The sequence below is a fragment of the Macrotis lagotis genome, chromosome 6 (genome assembly GCF_037893015.1).
Source record: "Macrotis lagotis isolate mMagLag1 chromosome 6, bilby.v1.9.chrom.fasta, whole genome shotgun sequence".
NCBI classification, from domain to species: domain Eukaryota; kingdom Metazoa; phylum Chordata; class Mammalia; order Peramelemorphia; family Peramelidae; genus Macrotis; species Macrotis lagotis.
The window spans coordinates 139,685,943-139,712,359 of NC_133663.1; positions in this window are offsets into that span (position 1 = coordinate 139,685,943).

A 26,417-nucleotide genomic window follows, 5' to 3' on the forward strand; every position below is an offset into this window, starting at 1 on the left:
ATTCATTCAAATATTCAAAGTCAAAATAAAATATTTTTTCTAATGGCATATTTTAACTGCACATAACACATGTACTAAAATGTCCTTACTACTACTTGTCCATCAGTATCAAAGAAGACCACATGCATCAAAATGACTGGAGGCATGAGTTGCCCAAATATATTTATTATAGTGGGGGATATGCTAAGCAAGACAAACTTCTCACTTGCCTTTACTGGAATAATTCCATCCCAGGACTTGATTTATGAGAAATTGAATTATTGAAGATGGTCTGACTTCTGTGGGAGTTTCTTGATTTTAGGTTGGTTTCTATTCCTCCCATATAAGAGAAGCAACCATAGTATTTCATGAGTGATGGGCAAGAATTAACATGTGTTATCTGGCAACAGAATGCAACTATTAGAATGCAAGAGACTCCCTGTCTCTCAATGGACTAACCATCAGTGCAATCTTTCTACATATCTTCATTGCTTACTGTATCAATGAGAAAACATGGTGCATTACCAATGTCAGACAAGCACTCACATCTGCTTTGGTTCAGGTCTCCAGATCTGAAGTGGCAGAGATAGGAGCCCCGAGGTGAGATACCCAGTGAGGTGATGTAACCAATAAGAAGAAGTCAGAGGGGGCATCAGGGAGAGTTCTCTTTTCCTTGTGAAGAGCAAGGCCAACCTGGAATGGGTTCACTCTGAAGGAGAGGCTCACACTTTGGAAAGTGTTGTGGTTCCTAAAGCTTTTTTTGAGATTGAGCTCCAGGGTGTGTACTAACAAAAAAGTAATATCTCCCTATGAATGGCAAGCTGACATTGTCTTTTTTTTTGCAAGGCAAATGGGGTAAAGTGGCTTGCCCAAGGCCACACAGCTAGGTAATTATTTAATGTCTGAGACCTGATTTGAACCCAGGTACTCCTGACTCCAAGGCCAGTGCTTTATCCACTACACCACCTAGCCGCCCCCTGACATTGTCTTAATATCAGATGAAATAAAGCTCTAGGGAGGATAATAAAATGTTTTTATATTTGACAGAGTATAATAATATAAACTTGGAGAATATACTTTCTATGATTTTTTTCCATTAAAATATGAATTAAACCTACTTAGTTGAATAACTTTTAAAATGAGATTTTCCTTTTGGAAAAGTAAATAGACAGTCTTTTAATGTAAATTTAACTTTTCTAAATAGAATTTTTTCAAAAAATCACACACGCAGGGGAATTGGTTATAATTGAAGCTAATTTGAAAATGATCTGAAATATCCATGCTTGAATTGTATAGAAAAAATAATTTTCATGGGATATTTTTCCAAAAAATTAATTTATAAAGTGAATTTGGAAGAATTGGAGATATTAATGAAGATTGACACATTATCTTCTTATGTTTTAAAGAAAAATAGGAGACAGATGGGCAAAGAAAATATTATCTTCTTCCTTTTCATATGTCTCAAGTACAGGATTATTGTGACAGGATAGACCATGATAACACTGTTTACATCCACAAACAGAGAAATTTAATATCAATCTCCATGAAGTGCCTGTAGGATAAAGTCACACGTTAGCAGTTTGATAACATCACAGTGGCTCTGTATGGCCCTGCTGTTTTAGAGGCTGGTAATAGCACAGAGAGAGAATGGACAGCTTCTTATGATGATGTCTGTCAGTAGGTTCTCAACATTCTAGGCAGGAGGCTATTCATTAAGAACTGTGTCTACATTTTTCAGTAACTGATTCAATAAGATGTTCTAATATTTTCAAACTGACTGATAGAGGCAATTTTAAGATGATTTAAAAGCATTTTTCTTATCTATTTAATTGAAAGGATCCCTCAATATTTAAAAACATATTTTTAATTTTGCACAATTGTTAGCTCAAATGGCAATAGCTTTTATTTTATCTTATGTCAATTCCTACCACTTTGCTATGTTAAATATTACCTTTGCTTTTATTATCAATAAAACCACAGTCATCATTCAATTCATTATACAGCACTTTTTATTAAATTTATATATATAATTATATACATTATAGTACAACATAATATAACATAATATAATAAAATTTTAATGTACATAAAATTTTCTCTTTTCTTGAATCCAGGAGAAAAGCAATTCTAGATATAATGCTCAGTCATAGAACACAATGAAATTTCTCTTAATAGTTGATGAAGATGAACATAGAACTATCGGTCATTTAAACATCCAAAGCAAATGAGACTTTATAAACGACTCCATACTATTAAAATGAAAAACTCACTCTGAGGAAAACATGACTTCTATATGAATGGATGCATTCATGAAAATCCCAAATTAATTAATTGGTGAATATTAAAAATATTGAATTGAGTCATGTTTTTATCTCTAAAAATTTTTAAATAATTGCATGAGTCTTGGAAAATGATTTGCATTTAATACTAATTCATGGCAAAAGCCTCAAATGAATTATAAGTGATGAGTTGAATGTTACAGTGTTATTGTTTAATAGTCAAAGAAAAGCATGTTGCATACAGATTATTAAATATAAAAAATGATTTTTTCAATGACAATAGAAAAAAAATTTAAAAAACACTTCATGCAAAATAAATTTGAGGCACTTCCATGTTTTTCAAGTTGCTAATTTACTTTGAAAACCTTGGAGGGACAGCTAGGTGACACAGTGGACAGACCAATAGCGTTAGAGTCAGGAGGACCTTAATACTGAAACTCAATACTTACTTAGCTGTGTGACCTTGGACAAATTACTTAACCCTATTGCCTTGTAATAATAAAAAAAAAAATAAAAAAAAAATAAAACCTTTCTTGGAATGTAACATCATTTAATAAAATCTTAGGAACATTGATTCTCACTTTAACCTTGAAATGGAATTTATATTTTATAAGTACTGGAAAAATGCTTCTGTCTGTCTGTCTGTCTGTCTGTCTGTCTGTCTGTCTGTCTGTATATTTATCTAAAGTGAAAGAAAGGGAATGATGATTTAAGACCATAAAAGCAAGAGATATATTTATCTATCATAGGATACCATTTCATCCAAAATATACTTTCTTCTCATCTATTTTATTTTACACTCTAATTAGCACTAGGGTGGAGTGAACTTATTTGAATGAAAAAGTCAAGGATGTTCTATTGTAAAATTCTTCTGAGACTAGATTTTTCAATGGTTTTGATCATTGTCTCAGAAATTAAAGGTAAATAGACTTAAGGCTGGTATCCAGTCTTATTTAGAAAATATATAATGCACTACTGGTCCTCCTAATCACTTTTTGCTAGCAATTTCAAATGACCTGCTTTAAGAACACGGATATTGCTACCTTTGGTTCCATGGAAAAATCGGCAGGTCACATAGATATAATAGAGGTGGCAGAGGTGAACACTATTCAACTCCACTATTAAAACAGAATAATTAAATATTTTCTGAGAGATTAAGCATTTTGCTATTTTCCCATTGAATTGTTTCCTGCTGTATCAGCAGCTGAGTGCCAAAGCAATTGTAATAATCTTTCAAATAAAATGGTTTGTTTGAAACCACTAATGAATTCAATTAAAATCTGTATTTCAAATATATGTTTTCTTTCTATGGAACTTTTTCCTCATCTTGCTCAGTGCTGCAGATGTGAAAATGCCACCACAAAATATCTTGGACCATAAGGAAATCCACTTTGTTTTATTTTGAAAATATGGTCTATGACATATATTTGAATAAGTGTGCTAAATAAAATTACAATAAGGTAATGCAGTAACATTTTGTTCAGTTGAGATGAAGATTCCTTGTGCTTACTAGGTGTGATGTATTGTTTTCTGGAGGAGAATAATTTAGTTTTCTAGTTTCTGTTAAGACAATATGAATAACAAGGTATTAGATATTAAGATATAATTATTAATTGATATTTTAAATAAAATTTAAGTTTTATTTAAGAGAAAATTTCCTAAAATTAATGTTATTTAAAAGTGAAATGGGTTTCCTAAGGAGGATAATCAATTTATCTTTATCAGAAATCTTCCAGTATTCTGCCTATGAATACTAATTGAATATATTATAATCAAAATGTTTTTGGGTGGTATTGTTTGAGCCATATAACTAAAGAGATCTTTTACAACTCCAAAATTCCTGATTTTGTAATGAAGGAACCAGGGAATGAATAGAAATATTTATTAGCTACTTAAAAGCATTGTTAATCATTTGGGAACAGATCAATTATTGCACAACATAGTTAAGGTACTTTTTCCTTATATTTTTAAAATTTTATTTTCAATTCATGGAATAAAACAAAGGTTGTGATAACATAGTGCAAGGAAAAGGTAATTGTACATGAAACTGCAAATCTACCATGTTAAACTTGCTATTCCCTCCAAATATACAAAAAGTTTTCTTTTTTTCCCTTTTTTCCCTCCTCCCCCCTGCCTTAGTGATGACAACCATAGGTGAAAAATTATCCTATGCATATTTCTATTATTTATTTCTCTGAATGCAGAGTGCTTTTGTTCATATGTCCTTTATTTATAATTTTTGTATTTTTTTTTTTTAGTTTTTGCAAGGCAATGGGGTTAAGTGGCTTGCCCAAGGCCACACAGCTAGGTAATTATGTAGTCTCTGAGGCCGGATTTAAACTCAGGTACTCCTGACTCCAGGGCCAGTGCTCTATCTACTGTGCCACCTAGCCCCCCCCTTTGTATTTCTAATAGTTAAAATAACTTAGTCACTAAAAGTTGTTTATAATATAATATGTTACTGTATATAGTGTTCTCTCAGTTCTGCTCACCTTTCTCTTTATCCTATTATACAAATCTTTCCATGCCTTTCTAAGGTCAATGAGCTCATCATTTCCTGCAGCACAGTAGAGCCCATCATAACCATATACCACTACTTATGCAATTATTTCTTATAGCACAATAATATTCCATTAATTTCATATAACACAGCTTGTTTAGCAATTCCCCAACTTAAGGGCATCAGTGGACCATATTTTTGCAGAGCTCTTTACTCTTTCCCCAGTCTTCTGTTTTTTATTAAATTATTTATTTTTATCTTTGTACAAGTGATGTTTTCTATGCATTACTAAAATATTCTTGTTTAAGAGTAAACATAATACCCCTCCCCCAAAAAATTTAGACCCTCATGAGAAATAAGGAAAAGAAAGAGATAAAAAAAAAATGTGTTTCAGTCTGTGTTCTGATACCATCAGCTCTGTCTCAGGTGGATGACATTCTTTATGATTAGTCCATCACAAAAATTACTTCCATATTTTTCCACTGTTGCAGTTGCTGACTGTAATTCCTTCCATCCAAATCACCAGACTACTATATATTACATATTTTTTTCTCCTTTCGCTCTGTCCCTGTTTTAAAATATACTGTATGGTAGTTGAGTAGTGCAGTGGACTGATCAATGGCCCTGGGACCAAGAGGCCCTAAGTCCACATACCACCCCTGAGACCTAGCAACCACCTGGCCCCATGGACCTGGACAGGTCACCCAATCCCAGCCCCTTGTAAGAAGTAAAAAAAATGTGTATATCTGACTATTCTCTCCTATGATCTACCCTCTCCTCTATTACCCACATCCCTCCTTTCCCCCCTTACCCCTTCTCTCCTTGTTACTCTTGATGTCTATACTCTATTGAGTGTGTAGGCTGTTTCCTCTCTGAGCCACTTCTGATGAGAGTGAAGGATCCCTTATTCCCCTTCACCTCCCCCCTTCCCCTTCCATTATCATTGCAATAGCTATTGCAAATGTATATATGTATATACATATATATATATATATATATATATCTTTTATGCTAAATATCTTAGCCTAACTCACCTCTCCATTCTCTTACTCTCAGTAAATTTCCCTTTTAGCTATAAATTCCATTTTTACAATATATTATATCTTCAAATTCATCCCTTTCCTGTGCTTCCTCTATAAAAGCTCCTTCTGCTTACTATATTAAATGAGAAGTTTCATATAAGTATTATCAGTATCATTTTTCTTTGCAGGAATACATACAGTTCATCATCATCATTAAGTCCCTCATAATTTACGCTTCTCCTCTGCCTTCTATGCTTCAACTGAGTCCTGTATTTAAAGGTCAAATTTTCTGTTTAGCTCTGGTCACTACAACAGGAATATTTGAATTCCCCTGTTTCAGTGAAAGTCTGTCTTTTCCCTTTAACAGGATATTCAGTTTTGCTAGGTATTTGATATTTGGTTGCATTCCAAGCTCTTTTTCCTTCTGGAATATTATATTCCAATCCCTACAAGCCCTTAATGTAGTTGCTGCTAAGTCCTGTGTGATCCTGATTGCAGCTCCACGATATTTGAATTGTGTCCTCCTGGATATCTGAAACATTTTCTCTTTGACTTGGGAATTCTGCAGCTTGACTATAACATTCTTGGGTTTGTTTTTGTTTTTGGATCTCTTTCTGGGGGAGATTGGTGGATTCTCTCAATTTCTATTTTACCTTCTGCTTCTAGGATATCAGGGCAATTTTCCTGTAAGAATTCTTTATAAATGAGGTCAAGGCTCTTTTCCTGGTCATGACTTACAGGTATCTCAGTAATTTTAAAATCATCTTTCCTGAATCTGTTTTCCAGATCATTTGTTTTTTCAATGAGATGTTTCATATTTTCTTCTAATTTTTCATTCTTTTGGTGCTGAAGTTTTGTGACTTGACTACTCATAAAGTCATCAGCTTCCTTTAGCTCCATTCTATATCTGAAGGATATTTTTTTCCTCAGAGAGCTCTCTTATTTCCTTATCCATCTGGCCAATTCTGCTTGTTAAATCATTCTTCTCTTCAATAACTTTTTGAACTGGTTTATCCATTTGACCAAGGTTCATTTTGAACATGTTTTTTTCTTCAGCATTTTTTGGATCTCCTTGACTAAGTTGCTGACTTCTTTTTCATATTTTTTCCTACATCTCTCTCATTTCTTTCACCAATTTTTCTTCTATCTCTCTTACTTGATTTTCAAAATCTTTTTTGAGCTCTATCATAGGTTGAGCCAAACTTCTATTTTCCTTGGAGTCTTTAGTTGCAGGAGCTTGTACTTCCTCATCTTCAGATTGAGTATTTTGATCCTTCTTGGTATCACAAAGTATTTCTCAATAGTGCCCCTCTTTTTGATCTGTTTAGTCATTTCTCCAGTCTATGCCTGGTTTTAGGGTGATTCCTGAGGTTTTGAGTACTATTGGGACCCCTCCCCACAAGGATCTCAGTGTGGGAAAATATGACTGCTCTCCTGGTCTTTGAATGACCACGAGGACACCCTTCTGCCATGGCGCTGAGGAGGGGGTCTGTTCGATAGGGAACCTAGAATGCAATCAGGATCTGAATGTGGTCAGAGCCACAGAGTCCTGTTCCAGGTTCAGAGGACAGACCTTGGAAGTTTCTCTCCCCTACCTTTGCTAGGCTGAGCACTCAGGGCTCAGTTGCCTGGAGGCTCCTGCTTACAGGCTCCATGCCTGCTTCCATTTCCTGGATCTGGGCTGCCACAGCTGCTGAGAGCCCTGAGGGCCTGGGTTTCAGACTCTGGCAGCAGTCCCCACACTGATCCTCCAAATTGTGTCCAGTGCACCCCAGGGTGCAGGTCAGGAAACTGCTTCTGCCATGGCATGCGGGCTCCCAGGTGCCCTGGGGCTCTTTCCAGGAGACTGAAGTTTCTTCACTCTGGTGGGATATGCCACTCTATCCCCCTGGAGTGGAGTTTTCCTTTATGTTCCAGTTTACTTTGTTCTGGAGAATTGCCTCCCCGGATCTTTCTGTGGGTTCTCTCTCAAAAATTTAGTTAGAGTCATAATTTTAAGATTTTTGAAATATTTATGAAGAAAACACCTAAAAGAGGCCCTTCTTCTGTAGCCATCTTGGCTCCGCCCAGCAGTTAAGGTAATTTTTGAAGAGTTATAAAAAAATATATCTATGAAAAAATGCTTGAAAAAGCTCAAATATCTATATATGTATATACATAAACATATATATATATATATATATATATATAAACTAAATGATCAATTAAAAACAGAGTAAATAACTTATTATGTATTAGAAAAGTGATAATCTTGAAAACTGGAAGAGAGACCAAACACAAAACAAAGCCAACAAAAGTGTGTGTCTTAAGTAGAGTCAAGATGGTGGCATAAAGCTAGGAAGCTCCCAGAGCTTTTCTTGAAACAACTCTTAAGTGAAGCCTCTAAACAGATTCTAAAGGCACAGAACACTCAAAAAAAACGAAGAAGAATGAAGCAAGTTTTCAGCTCAATATGTCATGGAGGAGCTATAGAAAATACTGTCTCATGTGGGTAAAAGGGGAATGCAGCCCAGCACAGTTGGAAGAACTAGAATGGTAGCAGAAAGCTCTTAACCACAACACAGATCAGGTCTTGGGTCAGAAGGCTAGTGATGCAGCAGGGTAGCACTGAGAGCCCCAATTCCATCTTGGAAGGCAGAGTTTGAGTCCAGGATTGCAGATGTAACAGGTAAATAGGATTGAGCTATTTTTTACAGGGAACAAACTTCTAGGACCTGAAAAAATAGAGAGGAAAGCTAGGGTCCAGACTCTGAGCTCCAGCATAAAATTATGGGACTATATTTCCTGTGATCCAGGAGCAGAGCACAACTATCAAAATGAGAAAAACAAAACAAAATGCAAAAAGAGTGCTAGCCATAGACAGCCACTATTCTGATAAGAAGGATAAAAGCAGTACATCAATAGAGAAATCCAGGGACAGAATGTCTACATGTGAAGCCTCGAAGAGGTTTATTAATTTGTCTCAAATCCAAAAAAAAAAGATTTCTTGGAAGAGCTCAAATAGGATTTTTGAAACCAAAGAAGAAAAGAAGGCAATAATTGAGAAAATTAATGAGGGTCATGAAGGAGATTTATGAAAGACTAACTGAAAAAAAAACAGATTTAAAATTCGCCAACTAGAAAAGGGTAACACAAAGTTAAGTGAAGCAAAGAGAACTCTAAATATTAGAATAAGACAAATAGAAATCGACTCTACAAGATATCAAGATTCCATCAAACAAAACCAAAATGTTGACAAAATAGAAGAAAATATAAAGCCCCCTTAGGAATATGACCAACCAGGAAAAAATTCAGCAGATATAGTTTATGAATTCTTGGTCTGTCTGAAAGATGCAATAAGAAAAAGATCCTGGATGATATCTTGCAGGAAATTATTATAGAAAACTGTCAAAATGTCATAGAAAAGAAGATCAAATAATCTTTGAAAGAATCGACCAATCATCTCAAGAAAGATATTCCAAAATAAAAATTCCAAGGAATGCTATAGCCAAATTTCAGAATTCTCAGGTAATAGAGAATATACTTCAAATTTCCAAAAAAGGAGTAATTTAAACACCAGGGAACCCCCATCAGTATTAGACAGAACTTATCAACATCAACTTTAAAGAAACACAAAGTCTGGAATATGATAATCTGTCAGACAAAGGGACTCTTATTGCAACCAAGAATCAATTATCCTGAAAAATTCAACATATAGATTCAGGGGAAAAGATGGACTTTCAATGAAATTTTAATGAAATAGGGCTTGCAAATTTTCCTGATTAAAAAGTAAGAGGTGTGTGAATTGGTAAAAAGAAAGGGGGAAAAAGTTAGGCAATAAGATTGAGCGATTTACATTCCTACAAGGAAAGATGATGATTGTAACTCTTGAGAGTTGTAATTGTCTTAAGACAGTAGAAAGGAGCATAATTAGACAGAGGGTGTGGGTTTAAGTTTATTATAATTTTATACTACTTTAACTCCTGAAGGTGTTGGAATGAAGTGATTATGATATATTGCTACTTATAACTCTTAAGAATTTTACTTCTGTCAGGACAGACTAAAAGAGAATCCCATGGCTGAGTATGGCTACAATACAGGTATGAAAAAATTAAGACATGAAAACAGATTATACCGAGAAAAGAAGGCAAACACTTTAGAGAATAAATAATACCACATGAAGAGGAACAAAAGACCTATTATAGGAGAAGGAAAGAAGAGATGGAGTGAGTTCTGAGGAAGTATTATTCTCAACAGATGTAGCTCATAAAAGGAATAACATGTATTCTCAGGTGAGTTTAGAAATTTGTCCTACTGTAACATTAAGTGGAAAAGAAAAGGGGAAAGGAAGGGAAATAGATGACTGCTAAAAGGAAGAGGAAAAGTAAAAGGAAGTTAAAGGGATTGTGGTTGATAGAATAGGTCAGATTAAAGAAGAAAGCAATCAGAAGCAAAACATTGGTGAGGAGGGAAAAGGAAAAAGGAGACAGAAAATTATAAATGGGGAAGATAGGCTGGAAGGAAACAAAGTCAATATTTACAACTGTGAATGTGAATGTGGTGAATTCTCTCATAAAACAAGTGAACAACAAAGTGGATTAAAAAACCATCATTCTAAAATATGTTATTTGCTAGAAACAAATTTGAAGCAAAAAGGAACACATTGGATATAAGTAAAAAGGCTGAAGTAGAATTTATTATGCTTAAGCTGAAAGTAAAAAAAAAAAAGATAATGATACTGATCTCAGAGAAAGCAAAAGCAAAAGTCGACCTAATTAAAATGGATAAGAAATGAAATCTCATTTTCCAGAGAGTTACCTAAAACTTGATGCAAGGCAGTTATTGTTCCTAAACTGTACCATGGAAAATGAAGTAATATCAATATTAAATATGTATGTATCATGTGGTATATCATTCAAATTCTTATAGGACTTAATAGTTACATAGACAGTAAAGTATATTATTAGGAGATCATCATCTCCCTCTCTCAGTAATAGAGATATTTAACCACAAAATAAATAAGCAGGAAGTTAAGGGATGAATAGAATTTTTGAAAAGTTAAAAATGTTAGACCTGTGGAGAAAAACTGAATGGAGATAGAAAAGAATATATCTTCTTTCCAATGGTAAGTGGCATCTGCCCAAACTTGATAATGTATTAGGGCATAAAAACCTCATAATTAAATGCAGAAAAGGAGAAATTTTAAATGTATCCTTTTTGATCATGATATAATAAAATTATTTTAATAAAGGGCCAAGAAAAGAGAAACTAAAATTAATTGGAAACAAAATAGCAATTTTAAAGAATGAGTGGATGAAACAATTTATCATAGAAATAATTAATTTGCTTTAAGAAAATGAATACATCATAGCAAAATTTGGGGATGCAACCATGTCTCTAAATGCCTATCTGAATAAAATAGAGAAAGAGGAGATCAATGGATTGGTTATGTAACTAAAAATTAGAAAAAGGACAAATTAAAAATTCAAATTTAATACTGAATTTGAAATTCTGAAATATGAAAAGAGAAATTAATAGCATTGAAAGTGAGAAGATTCTGAAATTGTTAATTAAAACAAGGTTTTGATTTTATGAAAAAGCAATAGATTAAAAAAAATTTGGATAATACAATTTAAAAAAATAAAGGAGAAAACCAAATTATGAATACCAAAAATGAAAAGGTTGAGCTCACCACAAACAAAGAGGATATTCTAGTTATAATTTCTATTTTACCCAACTGATAATTGACAATATAAGTGAAATAGTTGACCATCTACAAAAATATATATTTTACAGATTACCAAAAATGGAAATGAAATATGGAAATAGCCCCAGTACAGAAAAAGAATTTAAAGATGTCATAAAAAACCCTAAGAAAAAATTTCCAGGGTTAGATGGTTGTACAAGTGAATGAAATCAACCATTTAAAAATTAATTCCAATTTTATATAAACTATTTGAAACTATAGGTGAAAAATGAATCATGCCAAATTCCTATTATGACACCAACTTAGTCACTAGTCTCACTTTTTTCTCCAGAACCATCTGAGTCCAGTGGCCAGATGTGAGTCAGAATGATTGGAGTTGGTCCTTGGATGTGAGACAATCAGGATTAAGTGATTTGTCCAAGGTCACACAGCTAGTAAAAGACAAGTGTTGGAGGCTGGATTTGAACTCCGGTCCTTCTAACTGTTATGGAAAATGCCATCTATATCCAGAGAAAAAAACAAAGGCATCTGAATGTAGGTAGAGAAACCTCTGTTTAATTTTTAATATTTCTGCTAAATTTTCTTCCTTTTTTCATGGTTTCTTTTCCTTTTTGTTATAATTCCTTTCATTTTTTGAAGCATGACTAATATAGAAATGTAGAAAATGAGTGTACATGTACAATGTACATCAGATTGTTTGCTGTCATGGAGAAGGGGAAAGGAGGAAAGGATGGTAGAAAAATCATGAAACTCATAAACATACAGAAGGATGAATATTGAAGACTTATCTTTGCATGTAATTGGAGAAGGGAAGAGATACCAGACATTTTTAAAAATTATTTAAAAATTATTTTTTGCAAGAAAATGGGGTTAAGTGATTTGTCACACAGCTAAGTAATTATTACTTGTCTGAGACTGGATTTGAACTCAGATCCTTCTGACTCCAGGATTGGTAGTCTAACCACTGCACCGTCTAGCTGCCCCTAGAGATGACAGACTTTTAACTCAAAAAATACGAATGTCAATGGTGGTATAAAAAGTACACTGTTCTCCCTAATTGATAAATGTTCAACGGATATGAATAGATGGTTTTTAAATGAAGGAATTAAAGTTATAGCTAATTTTATGAAAAACTGTTCCAAATCATTAATGATTAGAGAAATGCAAATTAAAACAACAATGAGGTATCATCTCACCCTTATCAGATGGCCAACATGAGAAAAAGTGGAAATGATCAATGCTGGAGAGGTTCTGGGAAGATTAGGACATTGGTACATTGCTGGTGGGGTTGTGAACATTCTGGAGAGCAATCTGGAACTATGCCCAAAGAGCAATAAAAATGTTCAGTCCCTTTGAGCCAGCAATTATATGCCTACATCTAGAAGAAATCATAAAAAATGTGAAAAGTCCTTCATGTTCCAAAATATTCATCGTAGCTGTCTTTGTAGTGGCAAAGAATTGGAAAGTAGGGGATAGCCATAAATTAGGGAATGACTAAACAAGTTATAGCACATGAATGCTATGAAATAGTATTGTTCTACAAAAAAAAATATGGTTGGACTCTAGAGTAGTATGTAATGACTTAAAGGATCTGATGCTGAGTGAAGAGAGCAGAACCAAGAGAACAATGTATACATTAAGAATAACATTGTGAGATGATCAACCTTGATGGAAGCAATTCCTCTCTGCAGTTCAGACAGCTAGGACACCTATATTAGACTGGCTGTAGACATTGTTATCCCCATCAAGAGGAAGAAAAATTCAACAACACAACACAAAACTGAAACAAACCCCCTTCAGAATCTGATGAATACTTCATTCTAATTACTCGTGCCCAAAATGATATATTTGTAAACATGTTTATCAAAAATATGTATGTACAATGCTAACCTGGACTGTTCACCACTGAGGGAGGGGAGTGGAAGGAATTTTTGTAACTTTAAAATATACTTGTGCATATGAATGAATAAATAAATAAATAATAAAAAGTACTGTTCTTGTCAGTGAGACCAGCCTCATGTCTGCCCTCCCAAATTTTCATTTATTTGCCATAAATTCTTAAATGCTAGTAATAACAATAAACATAAATTATATTTGTGTGTATATATATATATGCATATGTATTTAATTTTGTATATGTGTATATTGGTATATTTTCAGTTTGAATCAGGGAATATCTCGTGATTCATTTTTTATATTAGTCCTATATCCATTGGTGTTTTCCCTAAAGTACTTGTTTGTGATACTATATACTTTCATTAACTTCTTTCCTACTTTCCCTAATATTTCTACCTTATTGTAATGATTCTTTATTCCTCATGAACATACTGAATTTTATTTATACCACTGTAAATTATATTATTTAAACAATAAGGAGGCAAAATATAAAAGAATCTATTTCTGTTGGTTAATTCTGTATTTACTTACCAAGCACAATAAGATTCAGTCAAAGATAGGTCTCATTTATAATGTGAACTAATTTGTATAAGTTTTACAGAAGAAAGGCAGAAGAGTATCATGAGACAATGAATAGCAGCAGAAGGAAAATTAAGTGATTGGGAATAAAAATTGCTAACCTTATATGCTTTTTGTACATTTTGTACAAATATTTATGAAGATTATTTATGTAACCTTTTAACATGTACTTGATGAATCCATGAGAATGCTTTTTAAAAGTGATCCAATTCAGCATTTTTATTTATAAGCACATATTTTACTTAGATTTATGATAAATACAAGATCCTACTTCATCATTTACTGAAAATTTTACAAATTTTATTTTAATTGGAACAAAATACACTTCAAAGCATTCTAAAACATTTTCTTCCAAGAATTATTAAGCTATACAAAATCCTTGATAAGTCTTTAATAATACCAAAAAACAATAAGGTAGATAATGGTTTTAATCATTGAAAGAAACAAGAAGGACCAAAGAACCAGAGCACTTAAGAAGGATAGGGTTGAAGTAGATGGGGATTAAATTAAAGGAAGTGATTGTTTCAGAAAGGAATTTTCTTCTAACAACTAGGTAGTTGTTAACTGAATCACAAAGATTTAGAGAGGGGCAATAAGTAATAATTGAATATTATCATTTTGGTAAGGATTAAAGGTCCAGTGATGAAGTTGGATAGTGAAGTTTTCTCTCAATCATCTGAGAACAAAGCAGTTTTTTAAAGCATCTGAATACTTCTTTACTAGGTCTCCAAAAATTTCATTTTGTTCATTGTAGTCAAACATCAGAGAATGATCTATAGTCAGAAAAGATATTGATTTTAAAATGTTTACTTGGTTTTCGTTTGGCCTGGTGATCGACTTATTCTTGAATGAAGTTTGTGTTGGCATAATTCTTAAAGTGCATTTCTTTGGTCCTTGGCATGGTCCTATAGGTTAAAGACCTATTGTTTTAAGCTCTTCTAATCAGATCTAGCAGCAAGGAAAACTGGTACCTAAGCACTCCAAGACTGATTATTGGTCAAGATGTTGTTTTTCCTCTTAGGCTCAATGAAGAAGAACGTGGATCATCACTTGGATTATAGTTTCCAAACTGAGTTCTTGGGCACTCTGTGGTAAGGCATGATAGAGAGCACAGTAGTGAAAACATTAGATGAATACTATTTGACTTGAATACAAATCCACCTTCAGATACCTATTAGTTATTTAACCCTAACAAGTCCTTTGACCTCTATTTGCCTCAGTTTCTTCAATTATAAAATAGCAATTATAAAAGCACCTATTATCCATAGTAATTATGAGAATCAAATGAATATTTTTGAACCATTTAGGACATGGCTCAGCATATAGCAAGATCTTATTAAATGTTTGCTAAAAGGAAAGACTTGTAATGATAGAAGGAAGCTAGATAGCCTCATGAAGTTCTGAAAGATGTAGGTCTCCAAGGTCCATATTCATGAAAAAGTAGGGTTATAATCTCACTCTCTGTTTACCAGTGACTGACAAAGGAGAAAGTGCTCAGAAAGCAATAAGATCCCCATGTCTGGATTTATGATGTATAGATGGGATCTCCAATTTGAAAAGTCATGGTAGATAAGATTATTGCAATGAGGAACGATAAATTTCCCATGATACTAACAGAGCAAAAAAAAAAAGATGTTACAGTAATTCACAATAAGTGGCCAAAGGGAAGACATTATTAGTACTGAAAATGAAAGTTAAGACATGTTGCATAGGAATACTTCAAAGAATGTACAATTAAACTGATTGCAACACTCTGGATAAAAACAAATTCCAAATACTCTTGATACTTCCGTGACAGTGGCAACTTAGTGCCCTATGTGACAAGTTGACTTGACATTTAGTTTATTATATAAATTTCTCAAAAAATAATGGATTAAAATAATCCATTGATATTAGCAGGCTTTTAATAACATCATGCCCTTAGAAAATTTAAAGGAAATAATCTTTATTCTGAGCAATATTTTTATTAATTTAGTGTCATAATTTTTCTTTGAACTTAAGTATCTATGTCTGTTACTCAATAGAAAATTTGCTATTATTTTTTCTCTGATCCAGGCTCTAGGAAAAGTGAGAAATTACTATTTGCCATGAGATGAAGAATGAGTGCTTTTAAAATGTTCCATGACTAGGGAGCAAATACTGGGGAGTAATATGGACATATAGGATTTAAAGGAATCTTCAGCAAGAAAATAACAGGCAATCATCAATGTATGAAATTAATAATTTCTTGGAAAATTTTGCTTAATTTGTTCAAAATATCTTTATATATTATATGTATTATGTCAATAAGTTTATTTCAATGTATTATTTTTTTCTGTACTTCTTTCTTTGACAAAGAAACCTCCTAGTGAAGAAACTCCTATATAAAATCAGAGCTGCACCTTTTATGCAACTTATACTTCTTAGGAATTTTCTCATGCACTGAATGTTTAAGTAAACTGTTCAAGATCTCATAGCTCTTATGCTTCAAATACTTAAAAATATTCAGTTTGAAGTTCAGCTTTTTATCCATAGCTCTCCTTTCTAAGATTGTGAAATGAGAATTGTGATTTTAATGAAAAAATCTAGGCTCTAAGATTTTAAAATTTTTCTTTAGAGTCAGAGATGTTTATGAAAAGAGTGGCAACTATAAGGTTATAGTCCTTCAATTGATTTTATTTAAATATATGCATAAATATCTTTTGAAATATTCAAGAATTTAAAAATGCATGCACAGCTCAAAACTGTGAGACTCAACATGTGATTCAGCCTCTTTGGAAGTGTCAGGAAAGAACATATTTAAAACTAATTTAAAAGATATAGTGCTAGTGTAACATTCTAGAGAGAAGTGGTTGTTTATGGTCATTTATAGGTTGTCATATAAATACCCTATGTTGTCTGCTAGGGAGTAGGTCACAGATGAATTTTAGGTGGCTTTCATCCAGAAATCATTGTCTTCCCCACTTTGATCCATTCATTTAAAAACTGTGTATGTACTCTTTTCAAAGAAGTACAATAAAAGCTGTTGAGTATAAGAACATAAATAAGTCTAATAATCAAGTAACACACAATCTGGTAGGGAGCATGAAGTGGGCAGACAAAAATATAAATCAAATTATGATTTTAGGCATAGACTACATAGAAAACAAAATCCATTGAAGGTTTGAAAGAAAGAGGACATTATTTAGCTACTAGAAAGATAATTCATGAAGCAGACAGTCCTTTGACAGCAATTGGTTGCTGTTTTGCAAACAAAGAAGGTAATGAAATATTTTAATAAATGGCAAAATAAAAAACAAAACTAAGTATAAACAAAAACATTAAGAGAAGGCAAGTGTGGAGTTTGGGAAACTAGTTTAACTGGAGAAGAAAATGAATAATACAGAGGAGTAGAAAATTTCAAGAAAAGTAGGTTAAGGCCAGTGTATGGAGGAAACTTAAATGGCATATAAAAACTTTTAAAATTTGTTTATTGTCAATTGGGGTCATAGGAGTTCTTGAGCTTAAGGAACCTGAAGTGGTATGGAGAATCTCCCTCTTTATTCTGTTTTGAAATTGCTATGTATTAGAAGAGAAACAAAATAAATGAGATGAGGAATCTAGTTATTGGGATATAGACAAAGAAATAGGCACTGAGATCCTGAATTATTATAGTGACTCTGAATGAAAGGAAAGAAATGAATCAAGAGAGATGATGGAAGTAGGGGTGGCAGATGATTAAGTGAGGGATAGAATAAAATAAAGATAACTAAGACTTAATAACTAAAACAATAGTGAGTAATTAATAGAAAAAAGTTAGAAGGATTCATGGATATTCTTACAAGAGATACGAGATCCGAATTTATAATTCTAAAGTTGATGTATTTTAATAGAGCAATATAGAGAATGAGATGCTGCCTATTTCTTCTTGGATTACAACTATGGCAAGACTTTTTAGTAAGACAGTATTCTTAACATGAAGGAATTTACTTGAAATTTATAAATGTGTGAAGTTGAAAATAATATATATTTAAGCCTTATATGCATTCTTCAATTTACTAGGTATCTATTGTCCAGTAGTGTTCTGTTCTAGCCTAAATCTAAGCTTTCACCTCACTTTCACTTCTTTACCTTTATTGTTTTGCCTCACCTCTGAAGTACCTGTCCTCATCTTACTAAAGATAATATACACAATTTTTATTTTCAGTACAGTAATTTATTTTACTTACATTTACTTTCTTAAATTCCTGTTTTTAAACTTGTTCTCAAATCCTCTCTCTCCTTCTAGCACCCGTCCAAGTTGAGAAAGCAAGTAATATGATACCATTATAAATGTGAAATCCTGAAAAGTTTTTTTCCTTCTTATAATGCAAAACTAAAGAAAAATTAAAAAAATGAAAAATTATGCTTAAATATATATTCAGGGTTCACCAATACTCTCTTTGGGGATCTAGAAAATTTTTCATCATGAATGTTTTTGATTTGTCATGGATGATTGTATTGCTAAGAGTTCCTAATCTTTCGCAGCTGATAATCATTACATTATAATTTTGACTGCATACAGTGTTCTCCTGATTCTATTTACTTCACTTGGCATCAATTCATATAAGCTTTTGCAGGTCTCCATTCAATGCCTAAAAGGCTCCCAATATGATTTTTTTGTTTTCTCCAATTCCTCTTTGTTTTATAATTTTTCTTCCAAAATCTTGATGAAAGTTTTCATCCACATTTTACTCAAACTACAAATTCAATTTCAAGTTTTTCCTTGTTGACTTAGCTTTGCATACATATTTCTGGAATTGTTCTGAATAATAAATATTTCATAAAATTTGATACAAGTCTATCTAATTGTTTAAAAGTAATGAATGAATGAATGCAAATTCTGGATGGTTTCTAGGGTAGTTATTACTGAATTTCATTTTTCTAGAATGTGTGAAATAGCCTTATTTTTTTTTACTTTGTTATATATATATATATGTATACATATATATATGTAATATTTAAATTTAGAAATTAAATTCTATAGGAAGGGTATGAATTCCATGTACAGACAAAATGAGAATTTAAAGTGAAGAATATTGTTCTGACTTGATTGACAAATGTTTTTTCCACTTTTTTTTGATTTATTATATCTCTGTTCTTATGTTTCTTTGCTACCATGAGATACTTTCAAAGAATGATGCCTTTAAGCTGATTTTAATAGTACCCAGAGGAAGTGTAATTGATAACCAAATGCTAAATGAGGGCAAATTAAAAAAAAAAATAAACAGGAACCTTTCCATTTAATATTACCCTTGACCTTACCTATTTTTAATTTTTTCCTTCTGATTAACCATCAGGATTAAAATGTGTAAGCAGTTCCAACAGTTAATTAGTTGAATGTTACCACATAACAAGTTAATGAAAGGAAATATGCATGTATGTGTGTGTATGTATGTCTCTGTGTGCATGCACATAGACCCATATATAGATATAATCTTATCTTTAAAATGTAGACTAAACTTAAATTTTATGTGAGTTCTAAGTCTATATAAAATATTGAGAAATTGTAGAAAAGCTGAGAAAACTATACTAAGAATTATTTTTTAGGGAGATGAAATTTCATTAATAAAAATCACAGAAAATAAAGCAGGTATTATATAGAGAATCAGGAAAAGAGTAGTGGGATGGGAAGAAGATAGAAGATTGATAGACAAAGTAAGCTCACTGAAACCTAGAGGGAGACTAGAATAGGAGCTCAACTTCTGACAGGACAAGCAGAAATGCATTTGGGGGAGAAAAAAAGAAGTTGGAAAACATGGTGTTAGATTTGAGGAGAAGACAGAGAAGGATACAATTTAAAAAATGTTTTAAAACTCTGCAAGAAAAACTGATTGGGCCCTGTGAGCATAGAATGTATTGAAATAGAAGCATAATTTGTCTCCTGAACAAGTAAACCCAAATAGATATACTGTATTTCCTTTCCCTAGTTGACATCTTTCATTAAGAGAACAAAGCATTTTTCTTTTTTTTATTGATGGTTTATTTTTCCAAATACATGTCATGAAATTTTTTCAACATTCATCCATATACATATGTATAATTTTAAGTTACAAAATTTCCTTCCACATCCCTTCCCATCCCACTCCTCTCAGTGGCAAACAGTCAAGTTAGTACTGTACATACACATTTGTGTTAAACATGTTTACAGATTTGTTCTTTTTGGTATAAGGAATCAGGATTAAGGGAAAGAAGTACATAAAAGCAATTTTTTTTAAAAAAAGTGAATGTAGTAATTTCCTGACACAAAGACCAGAACTGAATGGAGAATTCAATCATCAAACACAAGAATTGAGAACTGCATTAAAAGGTAAGTGAAAAGGGGAAGGAAATGACACAACAAAACAAATGCTAATCAAAACCATCAAATTGTATACAACCCTAAAAGGGATGATATAAGACTTCTAATTTAGAACTACACTTTCCTTAAGATAATTAAAGGGAAGAATATAATTGAAGAGAATAAAAGGTATGGGTATAATTAGGTCTTATCTCTTCATTGAAGAGGTCTGAGATGGATTATATTTGAGACAAAAAGTCCTGGAAACAAAAGTAGGTATGTTATCTTTAAACTTAAGTGCCTCATTATCCTTTGACCCACTTTAATTCTACTGTGCTTAGCATCTAATCTAATGAAGGCATCATAAACTGTGAGGTCCTGAGGCAGTGTTTCTGTAACTTGTACAGTTCTCAGGAGAGACCTCCAGAACCTCCCAGTACTTAAGAGATCTTTAAGATTCTTGCAGTTAATAACATCAGGGTTTGACTTAACAGGTGCTTAACTTAACAAAGGATGAAGTATACTGACTCTGGGTGTGGAAGGGGGAGGGGGGTAAAATGTGAGAGAAAATGAGAAAGAGAGAGAGAGAGAGAGAGAGAGAGAGAGAGAGAGAGAGAGAGAGAGAGAGAGGCAAAAAATAGTTCAAGAAATCATTTGGCTTTGAATGATACTTGGTCTCATAAGGAGGACCATGTGTGCTTGAAAGATATTTGGAAAGGGGTTAAGGTAAAAAATGTTCATAATTATAATTTGATGCAATTTCAGTCAATGTTGCTTTTCAGGAAATCGAGCCAACAATCTGTGATGATATTTTGATAACAATATGAGCTTATCAATCAATAAAATAATCAAAATGTGATTGATGATACATGATTAATAGTACTAGAGTGATAAATTACACCAAGGGAAGAGGTGCAAAGATTTATAATTTTAGAGGGAAAGAAGGGAGAATGTGAAAGCTGAGTAAATTCTATTCAATAGATTTAGCCAGAGAAGGAATAAATACATTCCCACCTGGGTTTAAAATCTACCATAATCTACAGGGAAGAAGGAGAATGGGAAGGGGGAAGATAAGTGAAGAAAGAACTGATAGAAGAGAAAGTGAAAGTATAAGTGAAAATAAACTGAAAAATAAATTTTTAAAAGAAAAGTCATAGGGGACAGATAGCAAAATTTGGTGAGGAGAATAAGAGAAAAGGAAAGAGGAAAAATAAAAATGGAGAATGATACCATGGAGGGAAACAGAGAATTAATAATCGTAATGGAAAATGTGAATGGGATCAACTGTCCCATTAAAATGGAAGTATATAGCAAAACAGATTGAAAAACAGAAGCCTGCAATATGTTGTTAACAAGAAACACGTTTGAAGCCATGAGATACAACAGGGTAAATGCAAATAGGTTGGAGTAAAATATATTATGCCTCAGCTGAATTAAAAAAAAATCAGGTGTAGCCATCCCAATATCAGATAAATTAAAGCAAAAATTGATTTCATTAAAAGGGATAAAGAAGGAAGCTAGATCTTTTGAAAAGACACCATTGGTAATGAAGCTATATATCATTAATAAACATGTATGCAAATAGTGGTTTAGGATCCAAATTTCTAGAGTAAAAGCTGAGGAAACTATGCTGAAATAAATATAGACAGGGAAACTTTAATAATGGGAGAACTCAAAATCCCTCTCTCAGAACTAAATAAATCTAACAACAAAATAAATAAGAAGGAAGAAGGTGAATGAAATCTTAGAAAACTTAGACATGCTAGACCTCTCAAGAAAACTTAACGGGGATGGAAAAGAATTTACTTGTTTATTGGAAGTACATGGTACCTATAACAAAACTGGCCATGTACTAGAGCACAAAAACTTTATAATCAAATGCAGAAAGGCTGAAATAATAAATATACATTTCTCAGATCATGAAAAAAATTACATATAATAAAGGGTCATAGAAAGATAAATAAAGAACTAATTGGAAATTAAATAACTTTATCTCAAATAATGGATGGAACAAAAAGCAAATAATCTAAATAATCAATACTTTTATTCAAGAAAATGATAATAATGAGGCATCATACAAAAATTTATGGGATGCAGCCAAGGCAGTTATGAGGGGAAACACTTTTATTTCTTAATGCCTTTATGAATGACATAGAGAAAGAGAAGATCAGTGAATTGAGTAAGCAAGTAAAAAAGCTAGAAAAAGAACAAATTAAAGCTCCTGAAATACCAAATTAAAAATTATGAAAATCGTGGGAGAGATTAATAGAACTGAAAGCAAGAAAGCCATTGATCTCACAAATAAAACTAAAAGTCGGCTCTATGAAAAAGTCAGTAGACAAACCTTTGATTAATCTGATTTAAAAAAAGAAGGAAGATATCCAGTATCAAATGAAAAGGGTGAATTAACCACCAGTGAGGAGGAAATTAAACAGATAATTAGGAGATACTTTGCCATACTATATGCCAATAATGTGGATAACCTGAATGAAATGGTTGAATATTTACAAAAATACAAATTGCCAAGATTAACAGAAGAGGAAATAAATTACTTAAATAACCCCTCTTTAGTAAAAAAACAAATTGAAGAAACGATCAATTACCTCGCTAAGAAAACGTATCCAGGTCCAGATGGATTTAGAAGTGAATTCTATCAAATATTTCAGGAAGAATTAATAGCTATTCTACATAAAGTATTAAAAATAGGAAAGGAAGAAGTTCTGGCAAACTCCTTTTATTACACTAATATGATGCTGAATACTTAAACTAGGAAGAATCAAAATAAAGAAAATTATAGAACAATTTCCCTAATGAATATTGCTGCAATAATATTAAATAAGATTTTAGCAGTAATAATTATAGCAAATTATTACTAAGTTAATATACAAGGGTCATGTAGGATGTATGCCTGGTGGAAGGGATGGCTCAACATTAGGAAACATTCAACATAATTAAACATATAATTAACAAAAACCAAGAGAAATCATATGATTATCTCAATAGATACTGATAAATTCCATTCCTATTAAAAACAATAGCAAGTTTAGGAATAAATAGAGTTTTCCTTAATATAGTAAATATTATCTGTCTAAAACTATCAACAAATATATTTAATGGGAATAAGCCTGGAGCATTTCTAATATAATCAGGGGGTGAAACAAGGATGCCCGTTATCACCCCTGCTTTTCAGTATAAGTATAGTATGAAAAATGCTTGCTTTCCCTCTTTGCAGATAATATGATCATACACTTTGAGAACTGGAGAAAATCATCTAAAGAACTCCTTAAAATGATTAACATATTCAGCAAATTGGCAGGCTATAAAATAAACCCACATTTCTAAATATGAATAACAATGTCCAAGAGCAAGAAATGTAAAGAGAAATAACTTAAGATAACATTAAATACTTGGGAATCTACCTCACAAGACAAACCCAGAAACTGTATAAACACAACTATAAAGCACTTCTCACCTAAATAAAGACAAATCTAAATACTTGGGGAAATGTCAAATGTTCATGGTTAGTTTGAGTTAATATAATAAAAATGATAATTCTTCCCAAATTAAATAAACTTATTCAGTGCCATAACTATCAACCTACCAAATAACTACTTTATTGAACTAGGAAAATAGTAACAAAATTCATCTGGATCAACAAAAGGTCTTGAATAGCAAGGGAAACGATCCAAAAAAAATTGTAAAGAATAGAGGCCTAACTCTACTAGATCTAAAACTATACTATAAAGTGACAGTCATCAAAACTGCCTGCCATTGGTAAAGAAATAAGAGTATTGGATCAGAGGACAAGGATCAGTTCAAAAGAAGTCTCAATAAATTACTACAGTTATCTACTATTTGACATTCAAAGACATCAGCCTCTAGGATAAGAACTCATTATATGACAAAAATTATTGGGAAAACTGGAAAATAGTTTGGCAAAAACTAGGTATAGATACACATCTCATATCCTATACTAAAGTAAGGTCAAAATGGGTACAGGATTCAGACATAAGGAGCGACCCTATAGATAATTTAATAGTCCAAGAAAGACTCTATAGCACATCTATGAAAAGGGGCAAAATTTATTACCAAAGAAGAATTCCAGAACATTATAAACTGCAAAATGAATGATTTTGACTATTTTTAATTATAAATTTTGCACTAATAAAATCAATGCTACCAAAATTAGAAGGAAAGTAGAAAGCTGGGAAACAATCCTCACAACTAGGAATTCAGATAAAAGTCTCATTGGTTCATATCCAGAAGAAATAATTTAAAAGAAAAAAAAGAAAAGTTACATATGTTCCAAAATACTCTTAACAGCTTTTTTTGTAGTGGCAAAGAATTGGAAATTGAGGACATGCCCATCATTGGGGAATGGATAAACAAGTTATGGTACATGAATACTATGAATTATTATTGTTCTATAAGAAACCATAAATGGTCGGACTCTAGAGAAGCATGGAATGACTTTGGGATCTGATGCTGAGGGACACGAGTAGAATCAAGATAACAATGTACACAGTAACAACAAAACTGTGAGATGAACAATTTTAATGGAAGTAATTCCTCTCAGCATTTCAGAGAGCTAGGACAACCAAACAAAACCCAAACAACAACAACAAAAAAAAAACCCAACCCTTCAGAATCTGATGAATTTATGAAAATTATCTCTAATGCATCTCTTTCCCTTAATCCTTATCCCACATATTGAAAATAACTAATCTGTAAATATTTTTCTATATGGCTAACCTGAATATTTACCACTGAGGGCAGGGAGTTGGGAAGGGAGGATGGAAGGAAATTTATAAACTTAGATATACAAATGTACAGGGATGAAAATAAATTTTCAAAAGAATAAAAGACCAGAAGCAACCAAAAAAAAGTGAATGTAGTATTTCTCAGATTCTGAAGGGTTTTTGTTTATTTTATTTTGTTTTTCTTCATCTAGATGGGGATAGCATTTCCCATAGCCAATTTCATAGGGTTGCCATAGTTCTCTGAACTCCTCAGAGGAGCTGCATACATTAAGGTTAATCAACTCACAATGTTGTTGTTAATGTGTAGTATGTTCTTTTAGTTCTGCTCCCTTCACTTAGTGACAAATCCTGTAATTCATTCCTTGCCTTTTTAGAGTCCTATAATTTATGATTTTTTATAGAACAAAAATAATTTTTCTCTAGTGTTATTTACAATATCTTGTTCAACCATTCCCTAATTAATGGGCATTCCCTCAGTTTCCAATTCTTTGCCAATACAAAGAGCTGCTATGAATATTTTGGACATTTGAAACATTTTTCTAATGTATGTGTGTGTCATTTACTGTATTTGCTTTTAATATCTATTTTTTCTTTAAACAGAGTAATAACTAAAGACAGTTACTAGTCAGGATTATACTTTTTTACCATATAATTCAAAAAAAGGCAATGATGAGATGGGATATCCTGAAAAAGGAAATGCTAGCACTGCATTTAGCATAGTACTGTTTTATTAATGTGCTGTCAAGATTTAATAAAAGCTTGATAATTTGAAGTGAAGAAAATTGATCTAACTTGTTGACAAAGGTACTTTTCCCTCTTTTTTTCTTTGAATTTTTTCTATCTATCATTTTATGCCTGTTTGAAAGCATTAGCTTTTTTTTCAGAGCAGTGCTTTGATCCAAAAATATAAAATAACAAACACAAGCATATATTTTTTCATGCTTCTTTCCAAATGAAAGAAGCTACTTACAAGTTAGGAGAATTCTATGAATAAGTCAATAACTTAAAGACAGTGGCACACATCTACAGTAGTAATAGAGCAATCACAGAAAAAAATTATGCATAGATAGATGCATTCATACATACATATATACATATAAACATACATGCATATGTAAACAGGCAACCAAAATCTATAACAACATAATTTTCCTTCTTAGTTTTGGTGCAGCATTAGGATTTAATAGTTTAAGTCATAATTTCTTAGCTTAGCTGCACAATAAGTTTTTCCAAAAATCTGTATTATAAAAGCAAAAATACAGAAAAGAGAATGAAACACTTTCAATGTTTTTCTCAAGAACATAAAAAATTTGAACATATAAAATATGAAGCGAAATTAATTCTAAAATCTTATTTACAGGAAACAAACAAAAAACTGTTCCGTTAAAGCAGCTATTTTTCTTTAAAATGAATGGAAATTACATACTGTATTTTTTTTA